Here is a 19,185-nt window from a genome sequence, read left to right on the forward strand (position 1 = left end):
AGTAACGACTGCAGCCATCCGCATCAGCGGACTGGACGACTCCCTGATGCCGGAGGAACTTACCGCGGAGCTTGCCCGGATTGGCGAATGCGCTCCTGATGCGGTGAAGATCGGAGACATCAAGTCTGGCCCAGGCGGGATGGGTCAAGTATTGGTCCGGTTGCCCGTCGTTGCCACGATGAAGGTTCTCGCCGTTCCAAAACTGAGGGTTGGTTGGAGCGTGCTCCGCGCTTGTTTGTTAGAGGCTAAGAAGCTACAGTGCTTCCGATGCCATGAGCTAGGGCACGTGAGCGCCCGATGTCCTTCGTCGGTCGACCGCAGCCGGGATTGTTATCGGTGCGGCCAGACCGGCCACGTAGCGGCCGGCTGCTCTCTTGCACCACACTGCGCTGTATGTACCGCTGCCGGCAGACCGGCGGACCATGTCTCCGGGAGCAAGGCTTGTGCCAAGTCCCCGAGACCGAGACTTAGAAGAGGAACTTCCGCTGCACTTGAAAATGCACGGAGGCAGCCCGGTACGGCTATGGAGACATCGAATGGCGTCCTGCTATGACAGGTGTCCTTCGATTCCTGCAGGGGAATCTCAACCACTGCGCCAGAGCTCAGGACCTTTTGTTCCAGAGCATGGCGGAGGGGTTGACCCATCTTGCGGTGGTCGCCGAGCCGTATCGGGTCCCTTCGAGCCCCGATTGGGCGGCCGATTTGGAGGGCCGAGTGGCAATCATCCGGCGTTGTTGTGTGGGTGCTCCGCCTACGTTTGCCGTTGTTGAAAGAGGTCGCGGCTTCGTTGCCGTCCTCTGGGCCGAGATATTCGTGTTGGGAGTGTACTTTTCCCCAAACAGGACGCTCGTCGAGTTTGAGGTTTTCCTCAGCGAGCTCAGCCGCGTCGTTGGAAGGTCGCACTTCCGACGGATTCTCGTTCTAGGTGACCTAAATGCCAAGTCATTGTCTTGGGGTTCCTCTAGGACGTGCCCCAGAGGTAGAGCGGTGGAGGAGTGGCTGGTCGGAAGCGGTCTCCTCATCCTCAATCGCGGTACGGAACTCACATGCGTGCGACGTTTGGGCGGGTCCGTGGTGGACGTTACATTCGCCACGCCTGACGTCGCATATCGCGTACGCGGTTGGGCGGTGATGGTTGGCGAGGAGACCCTCTCCGACCACCGTTACATCCGATTCAGTGTCGCCGCGACCCCGGTGGGTTCTGTTCGGGGCTTTTCCTTGCCCATCAGTGGCAGCGCTAGGGGTCCTCGTTGGGCCCAGAAGCGTCTCAACATCAAGCGGTTGCGTGAGGCGGCCATAGTGCAGGCGTGGCGTCTTGACTCGCTTGGCGAGCCAGCAGACGTGTGCGAGGGGGTGGAGCGTCTGCGCGAGGCAATGTCACGGGTGTGTGACGCTGCTATGCCTTGCGTGAGAGCTCTCGCTCCTAAGCGCCAAGTTCATTGGTGGACCGAGGAGATCGCCAGCCAGCGCCGGCTATGCGATATTAGTCGTCGCACATACCAGCGATATCGACGACGAAGAACGCGCCGGGACCCCGATGAGGAGGACCGCCTGTACGAAGTGTACAGGACGGCGATAAGAACCCTGCGCTTGGCTATCGGGGAGGCGAAGGAGGCCGCCTGGAACGACCTACTGGCCTCGCTGGACCGTGACCCGTGGGGGCGGCCCTACAGGCTGGCGCGTAATGCGCTTCGCCGTTGGGCTCCTCCCGCAACCAGCACCCTGCCGCCGGAAACATTGCAGCGGGTAGTCGGGGGTCTGTTTCCCGATTTATCCGGGACGGCCTTCGTCCCCCCTGTGATGACAATGGCGCGGATTGCTGATAGCGAAGAGCTTGAGGACGTCTCCCAGGTGGAGTTCGATTTGGCTGTGCAGAGGATGCGGGCTAAGCGCACGGCACCCGGTCCCGATGGGATCTCGTCCCAAGCGTGGGCGCTCGCCTTGACAGGTGACGGCTTGGGGCCTGCCCTCCAAGGGCTATTCAGCAGGTGCCTCCGTGAGGGCAGGTTCCCAGAGCCATGGAAGACTGGTCGGCTTGTCCTTATGCCTAAGGAAGGCCGGCCACGTGACGAGCCAAGCGGGTACCGCCCAATCGTCGTGCTGGACGAGGCTGGTAAGCTCCTCGAGCGCATCGTCGCCAGGCGCCTCGTCCAGCACCTCGAAAGCGTTGGGCCTGACCTGGCTCCTAACCAATATGGTTTCCGGAGAGGTCGCTCCACCATGGACGCGGTCTTGCGCGTCCGCCACCTCTCCGATCGTGCGTGCTCCGAGGGGGGCGTGTTGTTGGCTATGTCGATTGATATCGCCAACGCCTTCAACACGATCCCTTGGAGCACGATCGTGGAATCGCTCCGGTTTCACCGCGTCCCCCCTATTCTCTGCACCCTGATAGAGGATTACCTCTCAGGGCGAAATGTAGTCTTCCCCGAGAGGAGGGGGTGGGGACGGAAAGCGGTGTCGTGCGGGGTCCCGCAGGGGTCGGTACTGGGACCACTCCTGTGGGACATCGGTTTCGATTGGGTCCTGCGCGGTGCTAGCCTGCGTGGCGTCGACGTAGTGTGCTATGCCGACGACACGCTGGTGACGGCCCGCGGAGCTGACTACAGAGCCGCAGCGATCCTTGCGACGGCGGCGGTCTCCACCGTCGTTAGTCGCATTCGGAGATTAGGTCTTGAGGTGGCCCTCCGCAAGTCCGAAGCGGTGTGCTTTCACCCAGTCCGGAGGGGACCTCCTCCGGGAGCGAATCTCATAGTCGGCGGAGTATCGATCGCTGTCCAGCCGAAGCTCAAATATTTGGGCCTTGTGCTGGACAGTCGATGGCGCTTCGACCACCACTTTGGTGAGTTAGTCCCGAAGCTGCTGGGGATGGCGGGCGCACTAGCCCGTCTTCTCCCCAACGTCGGTGGTTGCAGCGCCGGCGTCCGGCGTCTGTACCTGGGGGTCGTGCGCAGTATGGCTTTGTACGGCGCTCCCGTGTGGTCGCCCGCACTCTCTGCGCGCAATGCAGCTTTGCTGCTACGAGCGCAGCGGGTGCTCGCGGTGAGAGTCATCAGGGGGTACCGTACGATCTCCCGGGAGGTCGCCTGCGCCCTCGCCGGTTCCCTTCCTTGGGATCTCGAGGCTGAGGTAGCAGCTGCGGTATACCGGCGCAGAACACAGTCCCTGAGTCGGGGACGGACGCCCGGCCCGTCGGCTGTCGGTCGGTGGAGGCGTGCTGCGCGTCATCTGGCGTACGCCAAGTGGAGAGAGCGGTTGCTGGAGGAGCTTGGCCAAACTTCAGTCACTCGCCGACGCACCCTCGAGGCCCTGGTGCCCGTGCTGGAGGCATGGTCAGATAGACGACACGGCGTGCTCTCCTTCCACTTAACGCAGGTCCTCTCGGGGCATGGTTGCTTCGGGAGGTACCTGTGGAAGGTCTGCAGGAGAGAGCCACATCCGGGTTGCCACCAGTGCGGGCATCCGGACGATGACGCTCAGCACGCACTCGAAGCGTGCCCGCGTTGGGAGCGCTCGCGGCGAGACCTCATCGCGGTGCTGGGGAGAGACCTCTCCTTGCGGGCTGTCATCGCCCGCATGCTAGAGGACCAGAATTCTTGGGAGGCCATGACCAGGTTTTGCGACCTGGTCATGGCGTTCCGTGAGGCTGAGGAGCGCGAAAGGGAGTGGGATCCCTCTTCGGCTTCACAGCGAAGAAGGCGGAGTGGGCGGCACGGGCGCGAAGCTCCCGTTCATCTCCCGTAGGGGCTGTCGGGTGCCGGGTGCGGGGGTGCCCGGTACTCGGCTGTTGGTCCGGTGGTGAGGCGGCGCAAGGTGGCTCCTGTGCACCGCTCACGGTGTGTCTCCGAGACGACGTCCTGCGGGATTTTCCCGGGGATGGAGTGCCGTCCTACTAACAGGATGGGTACCGGCGACGGCGAGCCTTCGGCGCGCACTGTGCGGTACCGTGGGTTTCGTGGAGTCGGAGTGGTGGGGCTCGATGGGGTTTAGTCGGTAGTCGTTCTGCGGGGCAAGTGCTTCGCGCGCCTTTTTCAAGGCGTAGTCTCCTGTGAGAAATTGGGGGAGGTGAAGGACCTCGGCTCTTCTCTTCTCCCCTTCTTCCTCTCAGGAGGCGCCGGAGTCCGACTTAACCCGGTCCGTTACCCCACTCGACCGGGTATCCGTAAATGGATTCCCCAGCGTAAAAAAAAAAAAAAAAAAGGATTGAAATGATTTTAATAGACCTAGAGATATATTTTTTTTGCGCATCGAATATGATTATTGCCTATCATTTATGTACAAAGCAGTTATTGTCGCTTAGTCACTTTTGCCTTTCAAGCGTCGATTTCGATTCGAGATATCTTGAACAAATAAACAAAAAATATATATTATTTATGTTGAATACGTACGTACAGTTTGTATCAAAGATTTTCCATTACCAGAACCACGGTAAGGAAGTGCCTTTGACCCGGCTCGTTACCAAAACCGTTTTCAATGAAACAGGGTTCGGCTGCAATCCGGGGTCCGGATATCGGTTTTTAGCACAACCTTCAAGGGTTTTCGCGTACCTGGAACAAAAAAGCCGGGTCTCTTTAGTTCGCGAGAATGTTTAGTTTTGAAACGTGGAATTTTTATACGGTTTTCAAACACGAAATTTCTTACACATTATAGGATTTAGATATATTTTTTATTGCTTAGATGGGTGGACGAGCTCACAGTCCACCTGATGTTCAGTGGTTACTGGAGCCCATAGACATCTACAACGTAAATGCGCCACCCACCTTGAGATATAAGTTCTAAGGTCTCAGTATAGTTACAACGGCTGCCCCACCCTTCAAAACGAAACGCATTACTGCTTCACGACAGAAATAGGCGGGCTGGTGGTACCTACCCGTGCGGACTCACCAAGAGGTCCTACCACCAGTAAGTATTTTATGTAATTTATGATAAAAGTATTTTATGATAAAACAATTATAAGAATCGCTGTCATATTTTTCAACGCGTACGTAATTTTAAAATTATCTTGCTTTAAGTAAAAACAGATTTAAATTGTTTCTTCAAGATTTATTATTTAATTTTATTAAGTTACTATCTTACTAAGATTTAAAACAATAAAAAGTGACATCAGTCAACTATGCAATATATATTTTTTGAAATATCGATATAAATAATCCCTCTGTCTATATAATAAATTTACAAACAAATTACAGGCGAAAAAAAAACGTGTAATATTTCTCGAACAATCTTATCTCACTCGTAACACCTATGTATCAACGTAATATGCTTTAGAAGAAAACTGTGATGTACCGACGTAAGGTATTGTCGCTTGTAAAAACAGCGGTAATTGTGCTTCAAAAAACAATCACATACGCTATTAAGCTGAACGAGTTTTCTGAGCGAGAGCGTAAATCGCTTTAAAGCCAATTTATTGCCCGCCCTGCGATAGCGGGTCTGTTTTGGTTATTAAAATCTGGAACAGACTTTGGATTAGCTTGTTGATGTACCGTTCCTTTCACGGTAATAACCGTATTGAAAAGTACAAACATTAGAGTGCTTCTTTTTTTTATTGTCCTTGTAGGTAGACGCGCATACTGCCCACCTGATGGTGATTGGTTACCGTCGCCTATGGACTTCAGCAATGCCAAGGGCAAGGCCAAGCCGCTGCCTACCGCTTAATACTCCCCACAAGCCTCTTTTAAAGAAGGACACTCCTGTCATATATGGAGAGCTAGGTTTTATTACTAGATTAATGATCACTTTTTTCCCCAACCTATTTGATGGCATAAGAGACTATTCCAGTTACGCCCGGGTATGTGAGCTCACGGGCTCAACCTGAGAGAATTTGCTAACACTAGCCCTAGCAAGAGCAGTGCTTCGCAGAATCTACAACCGGTTTGTTATCGCGACCTACTGAGAAGATCCGGCGAGAAACTCAGTGGTTTGTGTCTATGGGGGAATAAGCTTTATTGCACACCATTGAAAATTTTACGAGCTCACAGCCAATCTGGTGTTAAAGGGTTACCAGAACCATACCAGTTACCATAGACATCAGACGGCTATCCCGCCAGACACGAGTTCGAGTCTCACTTTCTATAGGGTGGTGGTACCCCTGTGGGCTCACAAGACTACCACCAGTAAGGTTTCAATGGCATTCAATATACAGCTATCCCACAAACATTTAATTTAACTAGTGATCCCCTGGTAGTCGAAATTCGACTATAATTAATTGAAATTAAAAGTTTAAACATTATTATGGTTCTATTTTCAAGCACTATTATACTTCTATAATAATACAGATTTCGCCAAAACTACACTATAAATAAATAATATTAAAGACAAACAATATTAATCTATTCTCAATTTGATCATAGACTCTAAAGAATAACAAAAGTTTCACAATTGACAATACACTAAGAGTATATTTATACGTATGTGTTGTTTCAAATACATGGTAGTGTGTGTAATGTTTTCTTTATTGATTTAATGTATTCTTAATGCACAATTTAAAAAAATATTAGAGTTCTGCACTTCTTCTCTATGTTCTCTATAAGTGTGAGAAATTTCATACTACTCCGTCCGCGCAATCTTCGTAAAGAGGGGTACAAAGTTTTTGCTTCACGTATTAATATATAGATTCTAAGCTAGCGAACTACGTTTCCAAACACGAGGAAATATCCCGTTTAGGGAACTATTCCCGATTGTTTTCGACAAGATCTCAACGAACACTTACGTGACGGAGCGTATTATAAAGTCGACGATTAGTATAATTTGTATTTTCCGCCATTTCCGATATATTTTCGTATAATTTTTGTACACGACCCGGTCTGTATGGCTGTTTCCGAGTCGTGTAATAATATTTTCTGCTGTCTGTTTGTGCGCTGGTAGAAGACGGCTGTTTCTTTCGATGGGTTTCGGCTTCTGTAGCGAGGTTTCACAGGTAACTGTCTGGTTCACTGGTAGCTGATTCACTGGTGGTTTTCTGATAACTGTACTATTGGAGAACTGCTGGTAACTGTTTCTGTCTTGCTGATGTTTCTTTGTCGAAGATTCACTGGGAACTGTTTCTGTCTTGATGATCTGCTGAGAACTGTTTCTATCTTGCTGATGGTTCTTTGTCGAAGATTCACTGGGAACTGTTTTTGCCTATAAATGGCCATCCTTTTATATTTATTTCAGTACCCCATCTCGCGACGCGCTATCGACGCGCCACTTTTGGAGGGTCCCTTGATCTGTATGTTACCGTAGTGAAAGCGCTCCACGAATTGTTCCTATTGGTCTATTCACATTCTCTGATCTGATACACTAACATATTGCATATTAAATAATTTAAGATTATACATTTTTGTTACATAATTACTTATTAACTATATTATTTCTATTTGTTTGATAAAATCCTATTTCGTCCTGCACATTACTCCCGCCGTGCGAGTCCGTCGCATTATTCTCGGTGCAGGATGGTCTTCTTCGATGGGCAGGCAGGATCAGTAGTTTTTTTACTGGTCTCCGTAGAACTTGGTTTTGATGTCTACGGTGCGCCCCTCGTTGTCGGGACCTGGATATGTTGCTATCACTTCTCCCTCGCATGCCTGTGTTTCGTGGCAGGCATTTCCACTTTTCATGGCGACGCCTCGGCCATGAAGCTCCCGCCGGTGCTGCAGCTGCTATATTTACTTTATCCATTGGTTTTGTTGTTTCTGACGCCGATTCCGTCGGCCAGGAGTCCTCTCGTTGGCGTAGGAATTCTGTCCCTCTGAACCATCTATGTTCATTTTGGTACGACATTGGGACGTCTCGGGTCACGTCGTCGGCTACGTTGTGCTTCGTGGGTAACCATCGCCTCCCGTTTATTGTTGAACTGTGTTCTATAGCTGTGAGGCGTTGGGCGACGTATGGTTTGTACGAGCGTGATCCCGTTCTTGTCCATCTTAACACTATCTCACTGTCGGTCCAGAAGGTCTTCGAGGTCGGCTTTCTTTCGTGTTTTCGACGAAAGTCTGTTGTTATGTGCACTGCATCTTTTAAAGTTTTGAAGTTATCCAAGTAGTCATCTACGTAGTGTCTGTTCTGTATTGCGACTGCCACCTCCGGGTGCGTGGCTTCTTGTTTCTGGGCGGTCAAGTTCTTTACATATATTGCTGTGGAAGGAGAACTTGACGCCCCGAAGATCAACGAGGTCATTCTGTTTTCTTCTGGGGGCTTGTCATCACGCTGATCTTTGCGCCAGAGATAACGGAGCGCGTCTCTGTCTTCATGTCTCAATTTCACTTGCATGAACATCTCCTTGATGTCTGCTGTTACTGCTATATTATGCTGTCTGAATCGCATTATCACTCCTGGTAGTGATTGGAGTAGGTCCGGTGCCTTAAGCAGCATATCATTTAAAGCTACCCCTCTTGTTCTGGCGGCGGCGTCGTGGACAACTCGGAGTTTTTCCGGCTTCAGAGGGTTCACGACGGCGAAGTGAGGTAGATACCACGTTCTGTTCTCTGTTTTTGTTTTCGGAGCGAGCTCGGCGTAGCGTTTCGCGACGAGTGCTTCCATCTGTTCTGTGTATTTCTGTTTCAGTTCCGGATTACGATCGAGTTTGTTTTCTATATTTATCAGTCGCTTTAACGAGTTATTGTAGTTGTCTGGTAGACTGACATTATCTGTTTTCCAGAGCAGAGCAGTTTCGTATCTTCCATCTGTTGTGTGGACTGTATTGCTGTTGAGGATGCGAAGCGCCTGTTCCTCTGGGTCTGTTTTTGGTTTTCTTGGTGTGATGCATAGCGCATCCATAGCGAAATACTGTTTTACCAGATTTTCTATTTTATCATCTTCCTGGGTTTCACTAGCATGATTTATGTAGTTTATATGGTGGCCTAGGGTACGAGTGCGACCTCCATGCAGTACCCAGCCTAGAGGTGTCAGTGACGCTATTGGCTGATTCCTGTTGCCTCGTCTAACTTTCGAAGCTAGTAACATGTGCCAGTTGTCTTGGCCAATCAGGATTCCAGGTTTCGCGTTCTCGTACGTGATGATGTCACTGATGTCTCGTAGGTGCGAATACTCATCTATCTGTTCCTTTGGTATTTTTTGTGCTGTTACTTGTAGGTCGTTAACTGTTCTCGCTTGTATTATTTCTTTTCGACTGTTGAGGCCTCTGAGCGTGAGGTTGACTCTTCTTGACCTTGTTTCCGTTGATTTTATGTTGTTAATCGCTTGTATGTGTAAGGGATCGATTGGTCCTGTTATTCCAGTCTTCTTGCAAATAATTTCGTCTATTAGTGTTACCGTTGATCCATCGTCGAGCAGCGCGTATGTATCAACCGTGCCTATCGGTCCTTGTACTTGGACTGGGATTATTTTCAAATAGGACTGTTTCCGTTTTCCGGTCCAAGCGGAATTAATGTTCTCTGTTGTTTCCTTGTCACTGTTGTCTGTTTTTTCAATTTTTCTGTCGAAGTGTAGCATCTTGTTGTGAGTATATTTGCAATCATTGACGCCACACGTGTTCGGTTTGCAGTTGTGGGTTTTATTCTTATACTGTAGACATCGGAAACACAGGTGTTTATTCTTAGCGATGTCCCATCTTGTGTTTGAGTCTGCCTTCTTGAATATGTAGCAGTCTGTTGTGGTGTGTTCGGTGTTGCTACATACCGGACATTTAGCTCGTGATGGCTTCTCACTGACTATGTGCACGTTTTGTGTGCGTCTGTTATGTTGTGCGGGCTGCGAGTAGTGCCCCGCCTGTTCAGGCTGTGCATAAGGGCTGCACAGTTCGGCTTCTCTTTTCATGAATTTTTCAAATTTAATCAGATCCGGATCCTCCTTCGGTTGTATCGCAGTGAAGTCGTAGTATCGGTAACGTAGTGTTGGTGTGAGTTTTTCTAACATTGTTTTGGTAGTTTCCGGATTATATAAGTAATGTGTGCAATTTAATGCACGAAGCGTAGCTACGGCATTGGTCACCTTACTGGAGAATATACAAATGTCTCTTGGTGTTTCTGTTAGTCTTGGCAGAGCTCGTAGCGTGTCTAACTCCGTTATGGCTATCGTTTCCGGTCTTCCGAATCGCGCTTCTAGACTTCTTATGACGTCGGACGGATCAGCGTTCGTTATAAGTAGTCCGTCGACGGCTTCCTTTGCTCTTCCTTTCAGATTCCTTCTGAGTCTGTTTATATTTTCTGTTTTTGTAAATGAATTCACTGTCTCGTGATAGGCTGCGCGAAAGGATAGCCAGTCTTGGTGATTTCCATTAAAGATTGGCAATTCTGTGTATCTTGGTTCACGGGAGGCTTTGACGGCGAGTGTTATTGCTGCGGTTAGATCTGAGAAGTCTTGTTTGTCGCAGGCTCCCGCCGGTTTTTCCTTGTGCTGGTCGTCATTTTCTGTTTTTGTGGGTTGCGTTTCCAACCATGTGCCCACTCTTTCATCGAGTTCTGACTTACTGTATTCTGATTCGCTGTTTTCGTCATCAGATCCAGCTTCGAGCGTGGCCAGTCGGGCGGCTGCGAATTCCACCTGACGGCGGGCGAGCTCTTCTCTAGCTTTGGCTATCTTTTGTTCTTTTCTGTTTCGCGACCGGTCAGTTTTGACTGTACCGGCGCGCTGTTTTGTTGGCACGTCATTCTGTTTGGCTATATACTGTTTGACGGCCTCTGTTTTTGAGTTCCCAGGTTTCTCTGCGACTTTCATTGTGGCTTCCATGTTGGCTGTTGCACACGATGATTCTGTTGTGGGGGCTACCAGACTCATGACGGTATTCGCGGTTGTTTCTGTCCACACGCTCTGTGTTGTAGCTGTGGTTTCTGAGGGCGGCGACAGTTCAGTTTCGATCCGTCCTCTTCCTGTTGACCGCGTTATCGGCATTGTTCCAGTTTCCTTTTTTCAAAATGAATCCTTTACCCGGCTCGAGAGAATAATGAAATGTGTCCTCTATCCGGCTCGAATGGACCATGAAATGTACACGACCCGGTCTGTATGGCTGTTTCCGAGTCGTGTGATAATGGTTTTCTGCTGTCTGTTTGTGCGCTGGTAGAAGACGGCTGTTTCTTTCGATGGGTTTCGGCTTCTGTAGCGAGGTTTCACAGGTAACTGTCTGGTTCACTGGTAGCTGATTCACTGGTGGTTTTCTGATAACTGTACTATTGGAGAACTGCTGGTAACTGTTTCTGTCTTGCTGATGTTTCTTTGTCGAAGATTCACTGGGAACTGTTTCTGTCTTGATGATCTGCTGAGAACTGTTTCTATCTTGCTGATGGTTCTTTGTCGAAGATTCACTGGGAACTGTTTTTGCCTATAAATGGCCATCCTTTTATATTTATTTCAGTACCCCATCTCGCGACGCGCTATCGACGCGCCACTTTTGGAGGGTCCCTTGATCTGTATGTTACCGTAGTGAAAGCGCTCCACGAATTGTTCCTATTGGTCTATTCACATTCTCTGATCTGATACACTAACATATTGCATATTAAATAATTTAAGATTATACATTTTTGTTACATAATTACTTATTAACTATATTATTTCTATTTGTTTGATAAAATCCTATTTCGTCCTGCACAATTTTAATTTCAAACGAAAACAAACTCCGAACGTCGGTCCCGGGACATATCAACGTCACTTAATGCAAAAAGCATTATGTTGTACATACGAAGGCCCCCGGGTGCCATTTAGCTAACGCGCCGCAAACATAGAGTCGGGAAAATAATTCCGCAATAACGGGATTACGAAATTTATAAACATTTACGTTGTAGATGACTATGGGCTCCAGTAACCACTTAACACCAGGTGGGCTGTGAGCTCGTCCATCCATCTAAGCAATAAAAATAAAATAAAAAATTTTTTATTGCCGTATAGGCAGACGTGCATACGGCCTACCTGATGGTGAGTGGTTACCGTCGCTCATGGACGTCAGCAATGCCAAGGGCAGAGCCAAGCCGCTACCTACCGTTTAATACTCTCCACAAGCCTCGTTTGAAGAAGGACATGTCATGGCGCTCGTGAAACACCGTGGAGGGGAGCTCATTCCATAGCCGGATGATACGTGGCAAAAAAGATCTCCGGAAACGCACTGTGGATGAACGTAGTGGCTCCAGGTAGTATGGATGAACTCTACTCTGGTGGCGGGCGGTGCGATGGTAAAAGCGAGATGTCGGTATCATCTTGAACAATTCCTCAGAGCACTTATAAAGTTAATTTATTTCATAGGACCGCGATAGTTTTTTTTAGTAAGCTTATACACAGGACAAGTAGCATAGGAAGCTTTTGTTGCGGAAAAGTTGCTCTTGTTATACTATTTTAGAATTATTTTACTGTACCAGTCTGATTATAGTTTTTGATCTTCTGACTTTCTCTTTCAATATGAGTTATTGTTAGCGTTACAAAATACGGTCGTGAACACGAGACATTTACGGCGCCGTCTTAAATGTCTTCAAACAGTAACACGATATTTTGAAATTTTACACTATAAATCTAGGGATGGCGATAATTTATACGATTGTATTAAGAAATTAACAATACGTGACAGATTTAGTATACATTAGTGAAGATTTTGTTCACTTATCCATTCAAATTCAATCAGTTAGATTAAAAAATTTCATACAAATACATTTTTCACTCTCAATTCAGGGGAGGCATGTGAGATGTTTAACAAAATCCCACATTAAAACACAAAATCCCGGGTTCGCGTCATCCCTACGTACTGTTTCTTTTTGTTTTATTTGCAAGAAAGGGCCCGGAGTGGCGTAATTTGAAACCCTCTTTGCTATTATTGAATGTTATAAAAAATTGAGAAATGTTTTCGCTTACGGTTCGTTTGCTACGTCGGTTAGTTGAATCGGTAGGCAGCGGCTTGGCTCTGCCCCTGGCATTGCTGAAGTCCATGGGCGACGGTAACCACTCACCATCAGGTGGGCCGTATTCTCGTCTGCCCACAAGGGCAATAAAAAAAAATACTACCCATCAGATTCTCTACCGAAATCAGTACATAAAAACGGGCATATTAAATTAGTCTACCAAAGATTGTATTTCCAAATTTTGTAGGTATTTCGAAATTGAACTTATATTGAAAACTAATAGTTTCAAAGAAAATTAGTTCTCCCTTTACTCAATCATTCCAGCTTAAACAATCTGTTGCGGGTGAATATAGCACAAGTGATACTGTTTGCTTAAACATCTTGAAATAACAGACATGTCTAGACAGACAGAGGGTGTCCATATTGCTAATCCATTGCCAATGATAATTGTCAAAATCTCAAATCAAAGTATCCATCGTTGTGGCTCTAATTTTTTATTTACAAATAACGAGCATACGGCCCTTTGATGGTGAGAGGTTACCGTCGCCCATGGACTTCAGCAACGCCAGGGGCAGCCAAGCTGCTGCCTACAAACGTTCACACATCTAGCAAAATTATAAAAGCACAAATATCGCACACATAAATATTTGTATAATTACGTAGCTAATTTTATCTACCCACGTATTAGTAGATAACCGACTATATATGGCAACATTTTGTGATGATAGCTACTTTTAATAGCGTTATTTCTTCTAATGTTCATGTGGGAATATAGCTCAGTGCTTGAGCAATCGACTGCAGATCGATAGGCCCCCGGTTCAAACCCGGGTGTCCCCTGTGTCGATTTGATCGGAAATATCCTTTTTCGCAAATTTATGAATAATTTTTCAAATCATTACATTATTTTTCGTTGTCATTTTTATATTTAATAGCGGACCCGGCGAGCTTTGTTCCGCCACACGGTTTGTTTCAAACACATCAACCGGTCAACTTCAAAATTTAAGCATAGAACGTTTAGCTGTCAGTTGCGTTTTGTTATTCCACATCAGTTTTGTTATACCACGTTTTATGTCACGTCCCACGGGAATGTGATAAAAAGTATCCTATGTCCTTCTCCTGGCTCTAAGCTACCTCCTCACCAATTTTCAACCAAATCAGTTCAGCCGTTCTTGAGTTATAAATGGTGTAACTAACATGACTTTCTTTTATATATATAGATTGCATGCAGTATATACTTGGGTGGGAGTTATTGTAAAATATTGACTGCGGAGAGTTCTCTGAGGAATTGATTGAGATGCGCGTCACTCACCCGAAGATTTATTTCTACTACCTGGAACTAATGTATTCATGCACAATGCTCTTGAGATATTTTTGTGTCAGCAAGCTCTAGAATCAATTGGACATGTGCTTTTCAAACGAGGTTTAAAAATGTTTTAACATCACAAGGCGGTGTCCAGAAGCAACTAATATTACCCAGCTAGAGTTACCTGGCTTCGACGATTGACGATTAGGTAATTTTCACTCAAATCATAGAGATATTAAGAACATTCGAAATAAATTTCATAATACCAATTGTCTCTTTTTACAGGTACAGGTTGCGAAGAAATGAAATTACAGATAAGATTCTCTGAAAGCCTTTATTAACATCATATTTTAGGCCATTTTCATGTTGAAATTTCAGCTATTTTTTTATGAGTTTATTTATTCGTCGAAAATGGAGAACGATTTAGTTCTTTGGGCAATTACTTTCACAAAATCAATTATTGAAGCGGTCGAAAGGTAATTTGAATCTGTTTGTTTGGGCCCGAGAGTCTCGGAAATTGTAATTAGTTTTAATATTGTTGAATTTGAATTCTTGGATTCTCTCTGCTGAAAATTAAGTCAAATCATTTTAATAATTATAATCTTTACTGTATCTTTGATTTTCGATCTTAAGGTATTGTGCGATTGATTTGTAAATCTGAGTGTCAATACTTAGTATTGTCATATAGTCAATATTGGAACCCGTATACGTCTAGATAATCACAAGTATGAGTAGTATTTCAGCATTATAAATACTAAAATATTCAAACCAAATATTATATATTTGTTTGACTACTTTATCCGAATAAACTTTCGCAAAACATACTCATCTCATACACAGCTACAGATTTAGAAGATAAAGGTAAACCCTACGTTCGCGAAATTATTGAATACATGTTCCATACAAAAATATTAAGGGTACTGAAAAGGGTATAGAAGGGTTGAAAACGAAACTTGTGAGGGTATTCCGGTTTATTGGAAAACATAATTTAATTTCTCGTAAGTCAATTCTAGAGAAGGTCCGTGAAAGATTAAATTTTAATCTTTGAATTGAAGATAGTCTTATTTACTGTGTCGTAAGAAAACGGTTAAATTTAAATAATATACAGTAGAAAAGAATGTAACGGAATGTACGGTAGGCAGCGGCTTGGCTCTGCGCTTGGCATTGCTGACGTCCATGAGCGACGGTAACCACTCACCATCAGATGGTCCGTATGCTCGTCTGCCTATACGGCAACGAAAAAAAAAAAAGTAAGAAAACAGTACGGGGTAAGCATCTCCTACTGTTTTTTCAAAGCTAAAAAGCTATTAGTAAGAAAAACACAAATGAGAAAAGGTTCTATTCTTAATCACGTAAAGAATTAATAGCCCAGATGAAAATAAAAACGAACAAGCAAGACTATGTATTCGATATTATTTATGTCCTTCCAAATGTTACTTAACCACACGGTTGATATCTTGACTTTCCTACTGGATTTAGTCTGTAACGAAGCCCTATTTACCACTCCCCGGAGACAACGTAATGAGCACAATTAGTCTATCCATTACTCGTTCACGGAGTCTAGTCTAGTCTAGTTAGTCTCATCTAAATTAACTTAAATCACTTAATACGTAAAAGCGTACTTAGGGTACAGTTACAAATTGTTTTAAACATTGGCGGCTATCTACATTACATGACCTACGCTAAGTTTGGCGCCGGTGGTAGATTCAGTAAAGCACTGGTCTTGCTAGGGCAAATGTTTGGCAAGACTCCCAGGTTGAGCTCGTATAGCCCCCCGAGTTTACTAACAGAAGGTAGAGAAAAAAAAAGGAAAAATCTACATAACATACTATATTTACTTATTTTTACCCTGCCTATTTCCGCCGTGAAGCAGTAATGCGTTTCGGTTTGAAGGGTGGGGCAGCCGTTGTAACTATACTTGAGACCTTAGAACTTATATCTCAAGGTGGGTGGCGCATTTACGTTGTATATGTCTATGGGCTCCAGTAACCACTTAACATCAGGTGGGCTGTGAGCTAGTCCACTCAGTAAAGCAATAAAAAAAAAAATAAAGATTCTTTGCACGATTTTTCAATGAATACCTGATATTTTATCGTTAGCACCACGACGACGAGTCTGACTCCTAAATGATTTAAGAATCATTACGCTCATCATATCAAATTTCATATTGATGGCTGAAAGATTATTTGGTTTAAGCGACATTTTTCAAACTTTACAGGAAAGCCATTTAAAATTTAAAATTTGGAAAAAATATCATGAAAAAAAATCTTCAGCTATTTATTTAGCCATATAGTGAAAACATAATTGAAGTTGGATTAAAAAACATTGAATTGTTGATACTAATACCAAATAAAACGGGCTTTTAATTACAAAGATAAATGTCGCGTATTAAGCGAAAGATCCACGAGACCACGTACCGGTAAGCGCAGCGTTGGGCGTCCCCTTGCCCGTTGAACCGATGACTTGCGGCGATATGCTGGGAAAGATTGGATGCGGAAGGCGGAGGATCGTTCATTGTGGCGAACTATGGGATATGTGCGTAGTAAAAAGGAAAGGGGCATCCTATTAGAGTACGCAACTAAAATAGCCAAACGAATAATAAAAAGGAATAAAGAAGCCTGACCCATGCTTCCACCTTATGCTGCACCTGGCAAGCATGGGGTACATATTGTTTAAAAAATAGTGTAACTAAACAGAAATTACTTTGGAAAGAAAAATTTAAATCAAAAACTAAGTAGACAATAAATCAAATTTATTAAAAGAATTTACATTAAGATATATAAGAGCTCTGACAACGTCAGGGGGAAAACGGGATACAAGTTAAAAAAAAAAAAACTATGGAATATGCCTATATCCAGCAGTGGAGAGATACGGGCTGATGATGATGAAGCGAAAGATCACTTATACTAAATAGCCTTTTATGACTCGTTATGTATTTTAATTATAATTTTATAATTTATTTATAGTTTGTAATATTTCTGTAACCAAGGTGCAGAACTAACTTACAAAATTCAAGACGCTTGACCGCTTAGGTGACACGTAATTAACAATATTTGAAAATCCTTACTGAGACCTGAATTCTGCCTTGGGATATATTTCGTTTTCTTTCAAAATTTCTTATTAAGTGAAATCTTGCCTTAACCGAATAAGTCTTTCACTCCTTGATATAATTTTTTATCAATTTTGCGAACCCAGTAGGAAGTTGGTTTAGGTTTTGGATAGCCTATGAATTGCGAAGGCGTTCAAGATAAGTTTTGAAACTTTAGGGGATATGTTTGACATGTGTCCGGATGTAGTCTTGAAGTAAGTTGTAAACTCTGGCAATAATACTCGTATAGATTCGACTCTCCGAATTAATTTTTCTATGAATTTTCTATATGTACATACATACATATACGTTAACTTTTCTTTTTTCTTTTTCTTGCTTTTGTTATTTAATCTCTCTCAAAATATGGTATAATTCACTTATTTTATTTACCTTAGGTTTGTCCCCACATCACAAGCGGTGCCCACTAGTTCACAATTAACATATCCCAAGTGATTTAACTACTTTCAATTCACAAAGATTTTCTAGAACATTCACCGTAAGCTTCTTCGTCGGGGGACATGAATTTTCCTACCTCACTGAGATTAGCTAAGGATGCCACATTTTAATTATTATATTACATAAAAAAATATAGGTATGGGATGTTACAACGATAAATACTCTAGTGAAGTGTAATCAGTTTTTAATGGCGATATCTCAAGTGAATACGCGATAACTATTATTAGTACATATTTAATATTTTCGTCATCACAAAAGAGAAAAATAAAAGTGTGAACAATAATTAATTTTGCAACTTTTAAATAAACGTCTACTTTTAAAGATTGAAAATAAGACTAAAACTAGACGAAATATATCCAATAGCTATTTCTAATCTAGATTAAAAGATAATAAGAGTGTGTTCAATCTGATTCTTTTTCGTTTCATCGGCTGACCAATTCTATCATGATTAAGTATAATCATGTTTGACTACTCGAGGACGGAGATGACATCAAGATCGCAATGTTTTTATTTGTTAAATAAGAATTGAATTTTCAATCCCAAAAAATTATTAAACAAGTTCTATAGCAGCAGAACTGTGGCCTCATAAATCGAATAGGTAAAATTGAAAAGGCCACAATAACTTTTTAGTATTCAATACTAAATTGCTTTAAAAATAAAAATTGGATTAAAATAATTGTTACAACCCTATAGCCGGTTTTATGGTATCAGTCGACTGACGCGTTCCGGATCCGTCAATTTGTTCGGTCGTCCGTTATAAATTTAATAAAATTTAATTTATATTCGACGTGAAAACGTCGAGTGACCGATTTTGTGTTTTATTAAACTTAATTATTATGATTAAATTGATTTATTTTTTCGTTTACAAGCACGAAAATAGCTTTTCTTGGCATTTTAATTATTTATCAGAGTGGTGTGGAGAGACGCAGAAAGATTTCAACACTGATTTTGTTTTTCTTCCTACACTGCTACTGGTGGTAGGACCTCTTGTGAGTCCGCACGGGTAGGCACCACCATCTTGCCTATTTCTGCCGTGAAGCAGTAATGCGCTTCGACTTGAAGGGTGGGGCAGTCGTTGTAACTATACTTGAGACCTTAGAACTTATATCTCAAGGTGGGTGGTACATTTACGTTGTAGATGTGTATGGGCTCCAGTAACCACTTAACGCCAGGTGGGCTGTGAGCTCGTCCAACCATCTAAGCAATAAAAAAAAAAAAAAAACCCTCTCTAGCTTTGTATCCTAACCTGTTTATGGAGGATATATTTACCTAGTCAGGTCATAAGTATTGTCACACAGTAAAAACTTTTCTTTTAGAATGCTGGCCACAAAAAAGTTTATTGAATTCGAATTTCGAATTGTTCATGAAAATAAAAATGTATACTTTTAGAATTTTACTCATTTTTAAATATGGAGTGGACGCTTAAAGAAGACCGTGTTGCAGTTATTGCGTTGCATCGTTGCGGTTACGCGCCAATTCAAATTTTTAACATACTGAAAATTTTGAATATAACCAAAAGATTCGTTTATCGTACCATCAAACGATACAATGAAGAATCTAGTGTAGATGACAGGTCAAGAAGT

General features: G+C 44.2%; 1 protein-coding gene and 1 non-coding gene across 2 annotated transcripts in view; one reads left to right on the forward strand and one right to left on the reverse strand.

The window, feature by feature from the left end:
* Cals (calsyntenin 1) overlaps positions 1–19,185 on the reverse strand; it is a 197,997-nt gene that overhangs the window by 64,723 nt on the left and 114,089 nt on the right. The window lies entirely within an intron of this gene.
* On the forward strand, positions 13,521–13,592 carry TRNAC-GCA (transfer RNA cysteine (anticodon GCA)). Its single transcript has one exon. It is a non-coding gene; the product is annotated as a tRNA-Cys (tRNA).

This window comes from Bombyx mandarina, chromosome A1 (assembly GCF_030267445.1).
Source record: "Bombyx mandarina strain Sakado chromosome A1, ASM3026744v2".
Taxonomy (NCBI): Eukaryota; Metazoa; Arthropoda; class Insecta; order Lepidoptera; family Bombycidae; genus Bombyx; species Bombyx mandarina.